At 33.7% G+C, this 17360-nt stretch overlaps 1 protein-coding gene across 2 annotated transcripts in view; it reads left to right on the top strand.

Annotated features, from left to right (window-relative positions):
* Positions 1-17360, top strand: part of LOC106663169 — a 52783-nt gene that overhangs the window by 16723 nt on the left and 18700 nt on the right. The gene's annotated exons all lie outside the window — the stretch shown is intronic.

Below are 17360 nucleotides of genomic sequence, written 5' to 3'. Positions count from 1 at the left end.
TTGAACGATGTAGTTTGGTGGGATCAAATCGATTTTTTTCGCCTGTTAAGCTGAAAATCCCATTAGTTTTATTTAAGTCAAAAATATAAAAGATGGCTTGAGGAAAAATGATTTTTAATACGTTCTTAAGATTTATCTGCCCGGAGGTTAAGGAGGCCCACGATCTGTTCAGTTGTTATACGGATTCTGGCCAAGAGATCCGTTGAAGGGTTGAAGGGTCCGTTGGATATCGCTTTGCCGTCCCTTTTTACTGGAATTAAGTTCCAGCCGGCTTGTGGGAGGAGTCTTTGGGTCAAGGACGGCCCACCGGCCCACTTGTTGATTCAGCACCTAAACCTATTGTTCGTATTCGACTACACGAAAATGCCAAAGAGACTACAACAAAATAACAACGGACAAAGTGTGTATGTGCTCATTTGTCTGTATATCATAAAGTATATACATAATTATTTTTTAACTATCAACTGATATTCACAACCATCTCAAAATGACCCTAACCATCTTCAACCCTTTGAAATACCGTTAAATCCATGGCCCAAATCGATTCTCCGACTTCAGAAACCATTACAGGTCATTCTCAACCAACCTTTTAATCCTTAAATACAATGGCTTCTGACTAAACCAAATCAAACATCTTAAAGTATTACCATCTACAGCTACAATTATCCAAAATCCTCAAAGATCATTACTAAGTCCATAAATATCCCAAATTGCACTGTTTGGAACCATCTGAAACTAATTCTACCTCTCGCCTGCTCGAAAAAACCCAATAACAATCCTTAAATACAATGCCTTCTGGTTAAACCAAACTTAGGTTTGGCCCTAACATTCTGAAAGTATTATCATCCATAGCTACAACTATCAAAATCATCAAAGGTCATAACTAAGTTAGCGATAACCATCCCAAATTGCACTATTTTGAACCATCTGAAACTAGTCCTACCTCTCCTGTGCTCGAAAAACCCAATAACAATCCTTAAATACAATGCCTTCTGGTTAAACCAAACTTAGGTTTGGCCCTAACATTCTGAAAGTATTATCATCCATAGCTACAACTATCAAAATCATCAAAGGTCATAACTAAGTTAGCGATAACCATCCCAAATTGCACTATTTTGAACCATCTGAAACTAGTCCTACCTCTCCTGTGCTCGAAAAACCCCATAACAATCCTTAAATACAATGCTTTCTGGTTAAACCAAACTTAGGTTTGGCCCTAACATTCTGAAAGTATTATCATCCATAGCTTCAACTATCCAAAATCCTCAAAGGTCATCACTAAGTTAGCGATAACCATCCCAAATTGCACTATTCCGAACCATCTGAAACTAATTCTACCTCTCCCCTGCTCGAAAAACCCGATAACAATCCTTAAATGCAATGCATTCTGATTAAACCAAACTTCGGTTTGGCCCTAACATTCTCAAAGTATTATCATCCATAGCTAAAACTATCAAAATTCTCAAAGGTCATCACTAAGTTAGCCATAACTATCCCAAATTGCACTATTCCGAACCATCTGAAACTAGTCCTACCTCTCCCATGCTCGAAAAATCCCTTAATAATCCTTAAATACAAATGGCTCTGGCTATGCAAACTCTGACTTCCTCAAAGTTCTACAACTAACCAAAATCCTCAAAGGTCATTACTAATTTAGCCATAACCATCCAAAATGCACTATTCCAAACCATCTGAAACTAATCCTACCTCTCCCATGCTCGAAAAAACCCATAACAAACTTTAAATATAATGGTTTTGGATTAAACCAAACATAATATCCTCAAAGTATTATCATCCCTAGCTATTGGGTTGTCCGGAAAATAATGCAGGATTTTAAGTTTTCATTAAAAAAAATCTATATAAAATATTCTGTTTACGTTTACAGGATTNTTATTTTGATTAAAGAACATTGCTTTAAAGTAACTAGTTTCTTTTTTTTTGTTTAATACCAAAATCCTGCATTATTTTCCGGACAACCCAATACAATTATCCAAAATCCTCAAAGGTCATTATTAAGTCCACGACCATCCCAAATTGCACTATTTGTAACCATCTGAAACTAATTCTACCTCTCCTCTGCTTGAAAAACAATCCTTAAATACAATGCCATCTGACTAAACGAAATCAGACATCTTCAAAGTATTACCAACTATAGCTACAATTATCCAAAATCCTCAAAGGTCATTATTAAGTCCACGACCATCCCAAATTGCACTATTTGTAACCATCTGAAACTAATCCTACCTCTCCCATGCTCGAAAAAACCCATAACGATCTTTAAATATAATGGCTTTGGATTAAACCAAACATAATATCCTCAAAGTATTATCATCCATAGCTACAACTATCCAAAATCCTCAAAGGTCATTACTAAGTTAGCCATAAAGATCCCAAATTGCACTATTTCGGACAATCCTACCCTCCCATGCTTTTAAAAAATCCATAACAAACACCAATGCCAAGTCTTTCTATGATCAGTGGAACTTGCATGTTAATCTTAATAAATAGAACATATGCTATGAGAAGCCGGCCATTGCTGCACTTAATGTGTACGATTAGGTGTCAAGGAGGTCCCGAGGCCACCGTCGGTTGAGGCGACGTGGCGGGTTGTCAGGTTGGGAACGAGTGGAGAGAGCAGTATGGTTAGGATGGTTCGAAAAATTGGTGTGGAAGGTTTGGAATCTGTACCGGATCAGTTCGTTGATAAAAGGAATGTCTTTGTGTATAGTGATGTTAGTAGGACAATTTGTCTAAGAACTTTCGATCGGATGCGCTGGATATTGGAAGGTTTGGCAGTACCCCACACACTCCGTATGTACATACTGGTCTTAGTAAAGTCTTGTACAATGTTAGTTACGTCTTAATTGTCAAAGTCGATGATTAGGTGTCAAGGAGGTCCCGAGGCCACCGTCGGTTGTCAGGATGGGAATGAGCGGAGAGGGCTCGAGCAGTATGGTTAGGATGGTTCGAAAGATTCATGTGGACGATTTGGAATCTGGACCGGATCAGTTCGTTGACAAAAGGAATGTTGAGGTCTTTGTGGGTAGTGAGGAGTGACACAATAAGGTGCTTTGACATTTTGCCTAAGGACTTTCGATTGGAAGGACTGGATGCGCTGGGTTGGATGGCATGGCAGTTTCCCACATTTCCACTCCGTACATTGGTCTTAGTAAAGTCTTGTACAGTGTTAGTTGTCAAAGTCGATTTCAGTCTTAGAAGTTTTCGTAGTACTTATATAAAGTGCTGGCCCTGACGGAAGTCAGCAACACTAATGACCTGACCCTGGCATGGGTCCCCGGACATTCGGGGTATAGAGGCGAAGAAAAGGGGCCAAAGAGGGAGCCAACATGGACTCCAAGGGCCCAGTCCCTACTGCGGTCTAGCAGTCTGTGACAAAAGAGGATACATCTTAAAATGGATCCTTAATGAGTCCAAAACCTGGTGGAACAATACCAACTGATTCATCCGGACCATCCGCAAAACTTACAAAAGAATTTCTGGAAGGCAACCGCAACCGAACCAGGATTCTGGTTAGACTCCTGTCAGAGCACTGCCACTTAAGAAATGTACACCGGATAGGAGTACAGGCAGAAGAAACAATGTGCAGATACTACCAGGAAGAGGAGGAGACCGCAGAACACATTTCATGTTTCTGTAAGTGTCTATGTAGGTTCGGGTTCTTGCAACTAGGACAAGAAAAACCACAAGCAAGCTCCTACACCAAGGAACCGCTGGCAAAACTGACGAGGCTGGTTAATAGCCCGAAGCTGGCCAGTGAGTTATAAACAACAGAGGAGCACTATAGATCTATTCAGGTCGAGGTGCAGTAAGTCTTGTGGCCCTCTGTTATCCCTTTCCCTTATATTAATTCCACGTCAGTCTGCGGTCGAGATATAGTCCCAGGTATTTGACTTGTGTGGAAACTGGTATCTTTTTATTGTTGATGTACAACATCTTTTTCAGCATAAAATTACACTGAGTGCGTTTTTTTCGTTCAGTCTTGTCTTCCATTATTTGCACCAGTCTTCGATAAGCTCAAGGTGTTCCTGGATGTTGGAGGTAGCTTGGATAGGATTTGAGTAGAGGTTAGGATTGACAGGATTAATTCTATGGAATGTTTTTTCTCTTTACGAGAAAATTAGGTTACGATTTTTTTACTTTGACAGAATATTAATTAATGTCCGGAAAATGTTTTTCAAATATGAACCTATTAAAGTGCGAAAGGTCAACTATTTTCCGACTAAGTTTAATTTGGATGTATCAGATGCCCTTTTGAAAAGTACTTTGGACTTGAGTCTCAGGGGTCGTGTTCCAACACTCTTCAGCGTCCAGCAAAGACCGCAATTTAAAAAAATAAAATTGATTCTTACTGATGTGATCTTATCATGTTTGATTACAGTCTGTGGTATATTAGAGGAGTATAACTTATTTTAAAAATTGAAGAACATCACTAGATAAGTTCCAAATCAAATAATTTATCAACTCTCATATTCTTTTCGAGGTTTTCAAGGTTTAAAAAATGTTATCTGATGTATTTTCTGAATTATTATGGTTATAATATTATACGTTGGGGTTCAGGGGTGTGGCAAAATGGATTTGAAAATGAATAAGTGGGACATGGCACAAAGAACGTTGGGAAAAACTGGTTTATACCATTCCTAAATCCTGGTTTTAATCATGCCAGAGCTTTAGTTAACCATCTAGCTATCGAAACAACCCAGTATAGGCAGACGAACAATCCCAGAGGTCATACGGTTTCGATCCTGACCGTTGGCCGATTTTTCGCCACGCGCCCTGCCGAGCTAATTGCACGATTTGTTCTGCGATTTTTTTCTCCTCTCCCGGATGCCTTTTTCTTCTCTTTCATTTTCTAATGGGGCAGAAAGTGAAAGTTATTAAATGCTTCCCTGCCTACGGTTAGATAACGTCCTGAGAAACAAAAAGCAGTCTGAGGAATTGCAAAAACGTAAAATGGAAACGAGTTATTTGTAAGTGATGAGAGATGGTCGAAGTGCTATCCCAGAATCAAGATCTCGTCTCGTCGTTTTCTTCCAGCTTGGTTCAGCGACTACCATAATTTCCTGTCCTGCTAGTCCATATTCTACCTATTTTGGTATTTTTTAATTTTTCTTTTATCAAAAATTCCTCGTCGACTGTCGTCTCGGCTTTGAAAACGTTCAGTTTTAGACTGTGTGTCATCGGATTGTGCGGTTATTAATTCTGCCCGATTGTCCCAAGGACTTTAGAAAACCCCTCTTGTGTCCTTTTAAACGGAATGTCTTGCGAAACGGCCCAAACGCGAATCTGTTATCAACTCTCTAATTGTTCATTAGCGTCGGAAATATGTACTTAACTTCTTGGAAGAAATGCAATTGTGATAATATCAATATTATCCTTATCGAAAGTTTGACAGTGATGTATATAGAAAGATAAGCCTAGTACAGAAAGCTCCTTCAAAGTCTTCCTCAATTTCCTGCCAATTTTTGATTCGGCCGATTTTGGCCTAGTTTTAAAATAATCTATCCATATCTTCAACATTTGTTTATTAAATCCATTATATTTCGTGGTCTGATTGACCAAATAACTTCTTTCTATTAATTATTTTATGTTAGGTATTGTTTGAAATATAAAAATTAGTGTCGCGAACGGGATTCGAACCCACAGCTTCGGCTCAATACGCCGCGGCTCTAACCACTTGAGCTATCGTGACGTCTATTCGGCGTATTGAGCCGAAGGTCGTGGGTTCGAATCCTGCTCGTGACACTAACTTTTTCATTTCAACTAATACCTTACATACAAATATTAATTTATGTTTTTGCCGAACTTTCGGAGATATTATTTAGAAATCGTTAGAAGCGGTCTGGTGTGACGGTTTTAGAAAAACATTTTCTTTATCGTGCCAACGTTTCGATCTTTATTGAGATCATCTTCAGAGCTCAAAGTGTTTGTCCTCTGTGTAATTGTGCCATTCTTGCGTGTCGTGTTGAGAGGCACTCCTCAGGGCTTGGTGGCTCTCATTAACTATTAAAATTTAGGTTTTTGTCTTAACAACTGAGTCAAATATAAAATATTCTTTAGAAAAACTAATCAACTTTGTTACAATAAAAAGTTTAAAACTGGGACCAATCAGATATGTAGTGACTTTTCTTTTCTTTTTTTCTTCTTTTTTTTTCAACTAAGTTGAGTACCACTTGTTAAAAAGAAAGGCCACCACATAAATGCTCGTCTGATTGGTCCATCAGTTTTAAACTTTTTATTGCAACAAAGTTTATTAGTTTTTCGAAAGATATTTGACCTTTTATATTTGACTCAGTTGTTAAGACAAAAACCTAAATGTAAAATTTTAATAGTTAAATTAGAGTCATCAAGCCCTGAGGAGGGAGAAAATACAGGGTCCTCGGCTCGCTCGTAACCCTAACTTTTTCATTTCAACCAATACTTTACATAAAAATATTAATTTAAATAATATGTTTATTTTAAATTAAAAATGCTTTTGCCGAACTTTCAGAGGTATATTTTCTCCTTCCTCAGGGCTTGGTGAATCTTATAAACTATTAAAATTTAACTAAACCTAACTCGACAGCTCAAGTGGTGGGTTCGAATCCCGCTCGTGCCATTGCCTTTTTTATCTCAACTAAAAACCTTAATTAATTGATACTTATTAACTATTAAAATTAAACATTTAATTTTTTTGTCTCGCCTCGAACAAAATTTAAAATGTTTTCATAAATAAACTCAATAACAACGATTATTAAAAGTTTTGATTTAAAAAATGTAATAAACTCGACAAATAAAGCATTTTTTATTTTAAGTATAGTATCGACCATAAGATTCGCTTTCGGAGATATATTTTCTTCTTCCTCAGGGCATGATGAATCTTATTAATTATTAAAATTTAACATTTAGATTTTTGTCTTAACAACTGAGTCAAATATAAAATATTCTTTAGAAAAACTAATCAACTTTGTTACAATAAAAAGTTTGAAACTGATGGACCAATCAGATATGTGGCGATCTTTCTTTTCTTTTTTTTTTTTCTTTTTTTTCAACTAAGTTTCAACTTGTTAAAAAGAAAGTCCACCACATAAATGCTCGTCTGAATTGTCCATCAGTTTTGAACTTTTTATTGTAACAAAGTTTATTAGTTTTGTAAAGAATATTTTATATTTGACTCAGTTGTTAAGACAAAAACCTAAATATAAAATTTTAATAGTTAATTAGAGTCATTAATCCCTGAGGAGGGAGAAAATACAGGGTCTTCGGCTCGCTCGTAACCCTAACTTTTTCATTTCAACCAATACTTTACATAAAAAGATAAATTTATGTTTATTTTGAATTAAAAATACTTTTGCCGAACTTTTAGAAGTATATGTTCTCCTCCCTCAGGGCTTGGTGAATCTTATAAACTATTAAAATTTAACATTGCGGTTTGTGTCTAGCCTCAAACAAAATTTAAAATGTTTTCATAAATAAACTCAATAACAACGATTATTAAAAGTTTTGATTTAAAAAATGTAATAAACTCGATAAATAAAGCATTTTTTATTTTAAGTATAGTATCGACCATAAGATTCGCTTTCGGAGATATTTTTTCTCCTCAGGGGTTGGTGGCTCTCATTAGCTATTAAAATTTAACATTTAGGTTTCTCTTAACAACTGAGTCAAATATAAAATATTCTTTAGAAAAACTAATCAACTTTGTTACAATAAAAAGTTTAAAACTGACGGACCAATCAGACGAGCATTTATGTAGTGGCCTTTCTTTTTAACAAGTGGTATTCAACTTAGTTGAAAAAAAAGAAAAAAGAAAAGAAAGGTCATCACATATCTGATTGGTCCATCAGTTTTAAACTTTTTATTGTAACAAAGTTGATTAGTTTTTCTAAAGAATATTTTATATTTGACTCAGTTGTTAAGACAAAAATCTAAATGTTAAATTTTAATACTTAATAAGATATAGATAGATAATGATGTTTATTTACAATAAAAATTATTTTACAAAAAAATATTCAGTACATAAAACATCCTAGACAATAGCCCACAGGCTGTCGAGTTGCCAAAAGAAAAAACATAGAATAATACGAATATTAACACTAACAATACTAATACAAATAGTCATTATTTACACAATACTTTATTAATAATTGAAATTATCGATTAGGAACGCTCTGTATTTTAGGGAGTACAAAACATAATTGTAAAGGCCAGTTCTGCCCATTCAAAAATGAAATTACTTCATTTTTTTCTAAAAACAATTTGCCAAACCACCTAAGTCTGAATTCGTTCAATATAGGGCACACCGCCAAAAAATGGAAGCCATCCTCATAGACACCTAAATTACACAAAGCACAACGGTACGCTTCCTTTTCTTTGGACCGAGTAATTAAGAGACAGCAACTGACCTCTTGCCTTCATTATCACACTTATCATATTCAAAGTATAATTTTTATTTAAATAATGGTGATTTTCTCCTAATTCCAGATTCAGTTCTTTGTATAAACCATGGAAGACGGACCGTTGTGCTCTTAATTTTAGTTTATTTTTAAAATCAGTTCTTAAAACATCTACCAAGCTTTCTACATTATTTTTATTTATGTCGGAGTAACTCAAGGGAGTTAAACCGTGTTGTAGACACAAATTGTCAAATTCTTTTGCCCAAAATATTTTCTTGTGTAGTATTTTCAAGGCCAAAATTCGAGGAAGTCTAGCAGAAGACAATGATAAAACTTTTTGGATGTATGTTAGATGCAGGCTTAATGTATTGAAAAACAATGGGTCAAAAACAATGGGTTAATAAGATATATAATATATAAGTTTAAAACTGATGGACCAATCAGACGAGCATTTATGTGGTGGCCTTTCTTTTTAACAAGTGGTACTCAACTTAGTTGAAAAAAAAAGAANTTTAGGTTTTTGTCTTCACAACTGAGTCAAATATAAAATATTCTTTAGAAAAAGTAATAAACTTTGTTACAATAAAAAGTTTAAAACTGATGGACCAATCAGATATGTGGTGACCTTTCTTTTAAGCCCTGAGAAAATATACCTCCTAAAGTTCGGCAAAAGCATTTTTCATTCAAAATAAACATAAATTAATATTTTTATGTAAAGTATGGTTGAAATGAAAAAGTTAGGGTTACGAGTGAGCCGATGACTCTGTATTTTCTCCCTCCTCAGGGATTAATGACTCTAATTAACTATTAAAATTTTATATTTAGGTTTTTGTCTTCACAACTGAGTCAAATATAAAATATTCTTTAGAAAAACTAATAAACTTTGTTACAATAAAAAGTTTAAATCTGATGGACCAATCAGACGAGCATTTATGTGGTGGCCTTTCTTTTTAACAAGTGGTACTCAACTTAGTTGAAAAAAAAGAAAAAAAAGAAAAGAAAAGTCTGGGATTGGCCCATCAGTTTTAAACTTTTTTTGTAACAAAGTTTATTAGTTTTTCTAAAGAATATTTTACATTTGACTCAGTTGTTAAGATAAAAACCTAAATGTTAAATTTTAATAATTAATAAGATTCATCATGCCCGAGGAGGGAAAAAACAGGGTCTTCGGCTCGCTCATAACACTAACTTTTTCATTTCAACCAATACTTTACATAAAAATATTACCAAAATTTTTTTTTCAAAGTTTTCGCTATTAAAACTCTTATTTCACGAACTTTGAGAAGTTTAGTATTGATCACATCTTATTGGAAATTTAACGGAGTTTCCAATGGTATCGTAGGATTTGTCCAAAGCCTTTTAGTTTTAGAGTTATCATTGTTTATATGAAGCAAGGTCTCAAATTTTAAAAAAGCAGAAAAATACATTAACTCCGAAACTGTTGTGATTTGCTAACCTAAATAATTAATTAGGACTTTTTGGTGCAATTTTGAATCTAGAATCTACTGGCAAAGTAACACGACTAGCAGAATACCCGGCATTTTCTCCCTACTTAGGGTTTGGTGAGTTTTATTAACTATTAAAATTTAACATTTAGGTTTTTGTCTTAACAATTGAGTCAAATATAAAATATTCTTTAGAAAAACTAATAAACTTTGTCGCAATAAAAAGTTTAAAATTCATGGACTAATCAGATAAGCATTTATGTGGCGACCTTTTTCCCCCTTTTTTTTCAACGAAGTTGAATATCACTTGTGAAAAAGAAACTTTGTTCCAATAAAAAGTTGAAAACTGATGGACCAATCAGACGAGCATTTATGTAGTGGCCTTTCGTTTAAACAAGTGATATTCAACTTAGTTGAAAAAAAATAAAAAAAAAATAAAAGAAAGGTCACCACATATCTGATTGGTCCATCAGTTTTAAACTTTTTATTATAACAAAGTTGATTAGTTTTTCTAAAAAATATTTTATATTTGACTCAGTTGTTAAGACAAAAACCTAAATGTTAAATTTTAATACTTAATAAGATATATAATATATCTCCGAAAGCGAATCTTATGGTCCATGCTTCACTTAACAATAAAAAAATGCTTTATTTATCGAATTTATTACATTTTTAAAAATCAAACTTATAAAAATCGTTGATATTGTGTTTATTCGATCTAAACATTTTAAAGTTTATTTGTCGCTTTAATGATCAATTCCCCCGTTATTTTCCCGGTCATGGAACGCGCTAATATAAACAATGATTAATGATTGTTGTTTATCATTTAAAATACATGCTAGTAATAAAAACAACTCTCTTAAAGTGCATAAAATGGTTTATATTATCTAATCTAAACAATAATGATTCATATTTCTTTGTCAATAAAGAGGACAGTTTGTATACGGGTTTCCTTCAGGAATGGTGATGGATGGTATTTTCAATAATAAAAATTTAATCGTTTTTATTTTATAACCATAGACCTGAATTATTTTCCGGGTAAGTCAATATAAGAGTGCATATATGACATAATCATTCTACCAATCAAATTAATATGATTTGTAATAAAAGTGATTTTTTTTTGTTATAACTGCGAATGAATATGTAAATTTGAAAAAGTCGAAATTTCCTAGACAACCCTTTTCTGCGTCCACTGTGTATAGAAAGCGATCAGCTTTTAAAAATGCGTTGTGTAAAATTTGTCAATCGGCTTTCTCACCCGTCCAACAGGTCCTGGTTAGAAAAATCGTGCCAAATATGGCGCCAGACCGGACCGTGGCACACTTTCAGAACACAGACGGGCGAAGGTCCCCGCGCCAACAGCCTTTTGTGAGGTCCGCACGGTTTCGCTGTGTTCGCGAACCGCGTCCAAACCGTCGATCTTACACCCAAATCTCGAGACGTCTTCAGCGCATGATGTACCTGTCGCTTGTCGTTTTTTGACGTTTTGATCTGCCTAGTTTCATACTTTCACGTCTGGTCATCAGTTTATTTTTAAGATCTGCTGATACTCATGGAATGATGAAATTGGTGTCGAATATACGCTGCTCCAGAAAAAAAAAAAAAAAAAAAAAAAAAAAAAAAAATGGAACACATTGAATTTTGATATTTTCTGATGTAGTTACTTTATCAGTAATTTTTTACACCAATATTTTTTATAATTCAGGTAGTTATTAAAAGGTTTGGCTATCGGGAAAATAAAATATTGCTTAAAAACAAAAACAATTTTTTTTTTTAAATTTTGTGTATGAACATAAAACATTATAGTACAAACTTAACATAAGGGGCGTCGGTGGCCGCAAGGTTTAGTCTTTGACACGGCGCTCATCACTGTAAGGTAAAGGTCCCGAGTTCGAATCCAGCGGCCCTGCATTCGAACCCGACATCCTTACAACAAAATTTTTCAAAAGCATGACCTCTGCTGTTGCGAACCCTCGTAAAAAAAAGAATATTACGTTTTTCTTGCTCATTGCACACTCTGAACTTCTCAGCATGCTCATAATTAAGCTTTTAACCACTAAAGAGCAAATCCTTGCATCTTTACGCAAGCAGGGAAGAATATGTAACGTGATTAATAAATAGCAAACCAAATGACTTTTTTTCAAACTTTTTGCCATAACTTTTGAAAATTCCTACGGTTTGGTAACTTGGATTCATCAGTCCGTAGGATGTATGTAAGAACGTTTTTTTTTTTTTTTCAGTCTTCCAAATCGACATTTGTGCAAGCGTTAAACGCCCGTCATAATCAGAGACCCGAAGTCCCTGGACGAGATAGGCTTAAAATTTTAAGTCAGGAGTACATGTCTAATTTTATTTTTTGAAAAACACTTCCAACATTTCGGAAAGAAAAATTCTGATTTTAGCGGACAGTAAAATATTCAGCACCTTTTCGAAATTACTCTACCGGTTTCTTTTTGCGTTAATTTTGTCATTTTTTGGCCAATTAAAAATCCGATTGCACCGTTATTTTCAGCGTAAAAATTCATTTAAAATGTTATGTCAGTATACGGTACATCAGATGTATAGGGTCGTATTTGATAAATTTGAAGTTGAACTGGGCCTGAGGTACCCTGTATATTTTTTCTCCAAAAGAAGGTAAAAATTTGAAACTGGACTAAAAAATATTAAACATGTATTTTTTGTTTTATTGTTTGTTTATCGTCGTTGGTTCAAGAGAAATTCAGCTGGGCCACCCTGCATACACTGCTCCAGAAAAAAAAGTTGCACCGAATTTTGATCTTTTTTATGTACTCGCCTTTTCAGTAATATTAACACCGATATATTTTAGAATTCAGGTATTAATTAAAAAATTTGATTAGTAGGAAAATAAAAATATCGCTAAAAAAATGTGATTAATTAATTCAACCAGATGAATTTTTTCAAACTTTTCGCCATAACTTTGTCATTTTTTGACCAATTTATAATCCGATTGCACCAATGTTTCCAGCGTAAAATATCCGTTAAAATGATTTGGAAGGATGTATAGGAATTTGAATTTTTGAGGTACCCTGCATAATTTTTCTCCAAAAAAATGCATAAAATTTGAAACTAGACTAAAAAAAGTAAACACGTATTTTTTATTGATAGCCTCATTGGTTCAAGACAAATTCAACTGGGACTTCTAAAAAGGACACCCTGCATACACTGCTCCAGAAAAAAAGTGGCACTGAATTTTGATCGTTTTTATGTACTCGCCTTTTCAGTAATAATAAGACCGATATATTTTACAATTCAGGTATTAATTAAACGATTTGGTTAGTAGAAAAATTAAAAAAAACGCTAAAAAAATGTGATTAATAAGAGCAACCAGATGACTTTTTTCAAACTTTTCGCCATAACTTCGTCATTTTGTTGGCCAATTAAAAATCCGATTGCACCATTATTTTCAGCATAAAAATTCATTTAGAATGTTATGTCAGTATATGGTACATCAGATGTATAGGTTTGTATTTGATAAATTGGAAGTTGAACTGGGCCTGAGGTACCCTGTATAATTTTTCTCCAAAAGAAGGTAAAAATTTGAAACTGGACTAAAAATTATTAAACGTGTATTTTTTGTTTTATTGATAGCGTCATTGGTTCAAGAGAAATTCAGCTGTGCCACCCTGTATACACTGCTCCACAAAAAAAAAGGCACTGAATTTTGATTTTTTTTATGTACTCGCCTTTTTAGTAATATTAACACCGATATATTTTACAATTCAGGTATTAATTAAAAGATTTGATTAGTAGGAAAATAAAAATATCTCTAAAAAAATGTGATTATTAAATGCAACCAAATGACTTTTTTCAAACTTTTCGCCATAACTTCGTCATTTTTTGACCAATTTATAATCCGATGGCACCAATGTTTCCAGCGTAAAATATCCGATAAAATGATTTGGAAGGATGTATAGGAATTGGAATTTTTGAAGTTGAACTGAACGACGTATCCTGCATAATGTTTCTCCAAAAAAGGTTAAAAAAATTCGAACTAGATTAAAGAATAGTAAACACGTATTATTATTATTTTTTAATTGATTGCCTCTTTGGTTGAAGATAAATTCAGCTGGGCCNGACAACTTCAGCAAAGGAAGTAAAGCTGGTAGTAAGATGTAACAAATTATTATAGATTCTATTTAAAGAAGACAGATTGTTTTATATAATAATATAATGTAATTTAGTACCCTGTTTAATTTTTCTCTCTTAAAAAAGGTAAAAATTTGAAACTAGACTAAAAAATAGTAAACACGTATTTTTTCTTTTTTTGATAGTGCCATAGGTTTGAGAAATTCATCTGGGCCATCTTAAAGGACACCCTGTATACACTGCTCCACAAAAAAAGTGGCGCACTTTGAAATTTTGGTATTTTTTATGTACTTGCCTTTTCAATATTCTTAACAACGATATGTTTTATACTTGAGGTATTTATTAAAACCTATGGTTAGTGGGACAATAAAAATACCTTTGAAATAACAAAAAATTAATTTAAAAAAATCACTTTTGTGTGTGAACATAATACATTATAAAACAAAGTTAACAATTTTTAATAGGGTGAATTACCTTCCTCTTGCTCTTATTACACACTCTAAAATTCTCTGCATGCTCATAATTAAGTTATTAACCAATTCTTGAGAAGTTTCATTCCAAATCTCAACTATCGTAGCTTTCAGCCCAGCTAAGGGTGTAGGGGGGTGATTTTTTTGTTTTACCCAACGTCTGAGCTCGTCCCAAAAGTACTCAATTGAGTTCAAATCAGGAATACTGGCTGGGTTTCTTAGGATCAAATGGTGACAAAGGCACTGCATAACACTGGTGGCGACAGTCGGTCATGCATAAGCAAAAATTGTTCGCCAATAAAGGGACCAAATGGCAGAACAAATTCCTCATGAATTTCTGTCATGTAGATTTCTGCATTGTAACTATCTTTTTGCGTCCAAAGAAATTTCAAACCACACGACAGTTGATCTACTCCCGAACGACCTTCTTCTGGCAATGTCGCGTTGAGTGTAGAGCTGTACAGCTGTTCGATAAACTCGAAAACTTCCACCTGGTGGATGGAGAGAAAACTGGGACAGAAAACATAATATTCCTTCATTACTGTTTCCGCCCAATGTCCGTGTCCCTTGAAAACTAAGCGATCATCGTCGAGATATTAGTAAGTTGTTGGTTAATATAGATGTTTGCGAATGAAAACCATGTTGATTTGGAATAATAACTTTAAATAATAAGAATAATAATTTAAAATAATAATGTTAAACATTGGGTTGAAAAAATTTATTATGATACTTTCAAAAACTTTACTTATGATTGTTGTATGCAAATTGGTTTATAATTACAAATATTACTTTTATTTCCAATTTCAAAAACCAGAATTACACTTTCCAAAAAAAACCGATCACCTAGTTTTTGCAGAAAAAATGGCCAAATTTGGAAATGCGTATTTTCACAGCTTTTTAAGTCACAGACTTGAGCATTTTTTTTAGAAAATTGTACGTGGAACAAGATGTCTTCTTTAAATGTTTTCCTAGCTTCAGTCAGTCATTCATCAGTAAATTCAAAAATTCCGGAACAGGTTAAATTTTGCACTTTTTATGAAAACTTCAAATTGAGAAAATCTCTCTCTCTCTCTCTCTCTCTCTCTCTCTCTCTCTCTCTCTCTCCCAATTTTCGAGAATGTATACATTTTGAACGGTCATATTTACGTATGTTTGTAAATCCCAGGCCCTGAAGATGATCTCAATAAAGATCGAAACGTTGGCACGATAAAGAAAATGTTTTTCTGAAACCTACATCCCACCAGACCGCATCTCACGATTTCTGAGGTGGTCATATTGACGCAAATTTTACGCTCTACGACTTTTGCTCCGAGTACTTTTTCAAATAAGAGAACCGGGAAACGACAATTCTTACTTGATTGAGGGTGATTGATTCAAACATCAATTTGAAAATTTCGTAAAAAATGCAAAAATTAACGTATTCCGGAATTTTTGTATTTACTCATGACGCTAAAACATTGAAAAAGCCATGTTGTTTAGCATGAAATTTTCTAAAAAATGAGATAAAACGCCGGTCTGTGACTTAAAAGGCTGTGAAAATGTGCATTTCCAAATTTGGCCGTTTTTTTCGTGGTCGGTTTTTTTTATGGGCAGTGTACATAACTACTTTTGTGTACACAAGGAAAAAATTCCTTATTAAATTTAATTCATAATTATCAATTCTTATTGCTTTTAATTCTTATCACCCCTCATTACAATTTACTCATGAGTTAGAGTCTCGGGGTGAACCTTTCTTGGATCTTTTGGTCAGTAGAAGGGATGATGGATCATTCATATCTGGCACCAGCCACCCAGCACATAGAATATTGCATTTTTCATCGCAACACTCTTTTCTGAAAATAATTATTCAGAAATCGTGAGATGCGGTCTGGTGTGATGTAGGTTTCAGAGAAACATTTTTTTTTTTATCGTGCCAACGTTTCGATCTTTATTGAGATCATCTTCAGGGCATGGGATTTACAAATATTGTTTACATTTATCATCGTCGAGATGTTCACTGGTAAGAGCTGAACTTCCGCGTGATATTCAGCTTGGTTGAAAAAAAGGGAAAAAAGGTACCACATAAATGCTTGTCTGATTGGTCCACGAATTTTAAACTTTTTATTGTAACAAAGTTTATTACTTTTTCTAAAGAATATTTTATATTTGACTCAGTTGATAAGACGAAAGCCTAAATGTTAAATTTTAATAATTAATAAGATTCCTCATGCCCTGAGGAAGAAGAAATAAATAACAAAAATAATAACACAATAATAATAAAAACTTAATAACAAAAATGCTTTATTTATCGTGTTTATTACATTTTTTAAATCAAAACTTTTAAAAATCATCGTGATTGAGATTATTTATGAAAACATTTTAAAGTGTGTTTGAGGCTAGACAAAAATCTAAGTGTTAAATTTTAATAGTTAATAAGAGTTACCAAGTTCTGAGGAGGGAGAAAATATATCTCAGAAAGCTCAGCAAAAACATTTTTAATTCAAAATAAACATAAATTAATCTTTGTATGTAAGGTATTAGTTGAAATAAAAAAGTTAGTGTCACGAGCGGGATTCGAACCCACGACCTTCGTCTCAATACGCCGAATAGAACGATAGGTCAAGTGGAAGAGCAGCGGCGTATTTAGCCGAAGGTCTTGAGTTCGAATCCCGCTCGTGACACTGACTTTTTTATTTCAATCAATACCTTATATAAAGATTAATTAATTGAAATAAGTTATTTTGTCAATCGGACCACGAAATATAGTATTTTTTTTACACTTATTTGAAATTTACAAACTAATTATTGTATTAAGTAAATATTTTTGAATATGCTGAATTTGTATTTTTTTTTTGTGGTGCAGTTTATTTGACCAGTTTTACAGAAAAATCCGAACTCCCAGGCGTCCCTTATCTGCCCGATGAGTAACCCTCCGGCGTACAAATATTTAAACAATGGATCGACTG

The sequence above is a fragment of the Cimex lectularius genome, unplaced genomic scaffold (assembly GCF_000648675.2).
Source record: "Cimex lectularius strain Harlan isolate CLEC.00 unplaced genomic scaffold, Clec_2.1 scaffold159, whole genome shotgun sequence".
Lineage (NCBI taxonomy): Eukaryota > Metazoa > Arthropoda > Insecta > Hemiptera > Cimicidae > Cimex > Cimex lectularius.
This window is presented reverse-complemented; position numbering and strand designations above follow the sequence as displayed.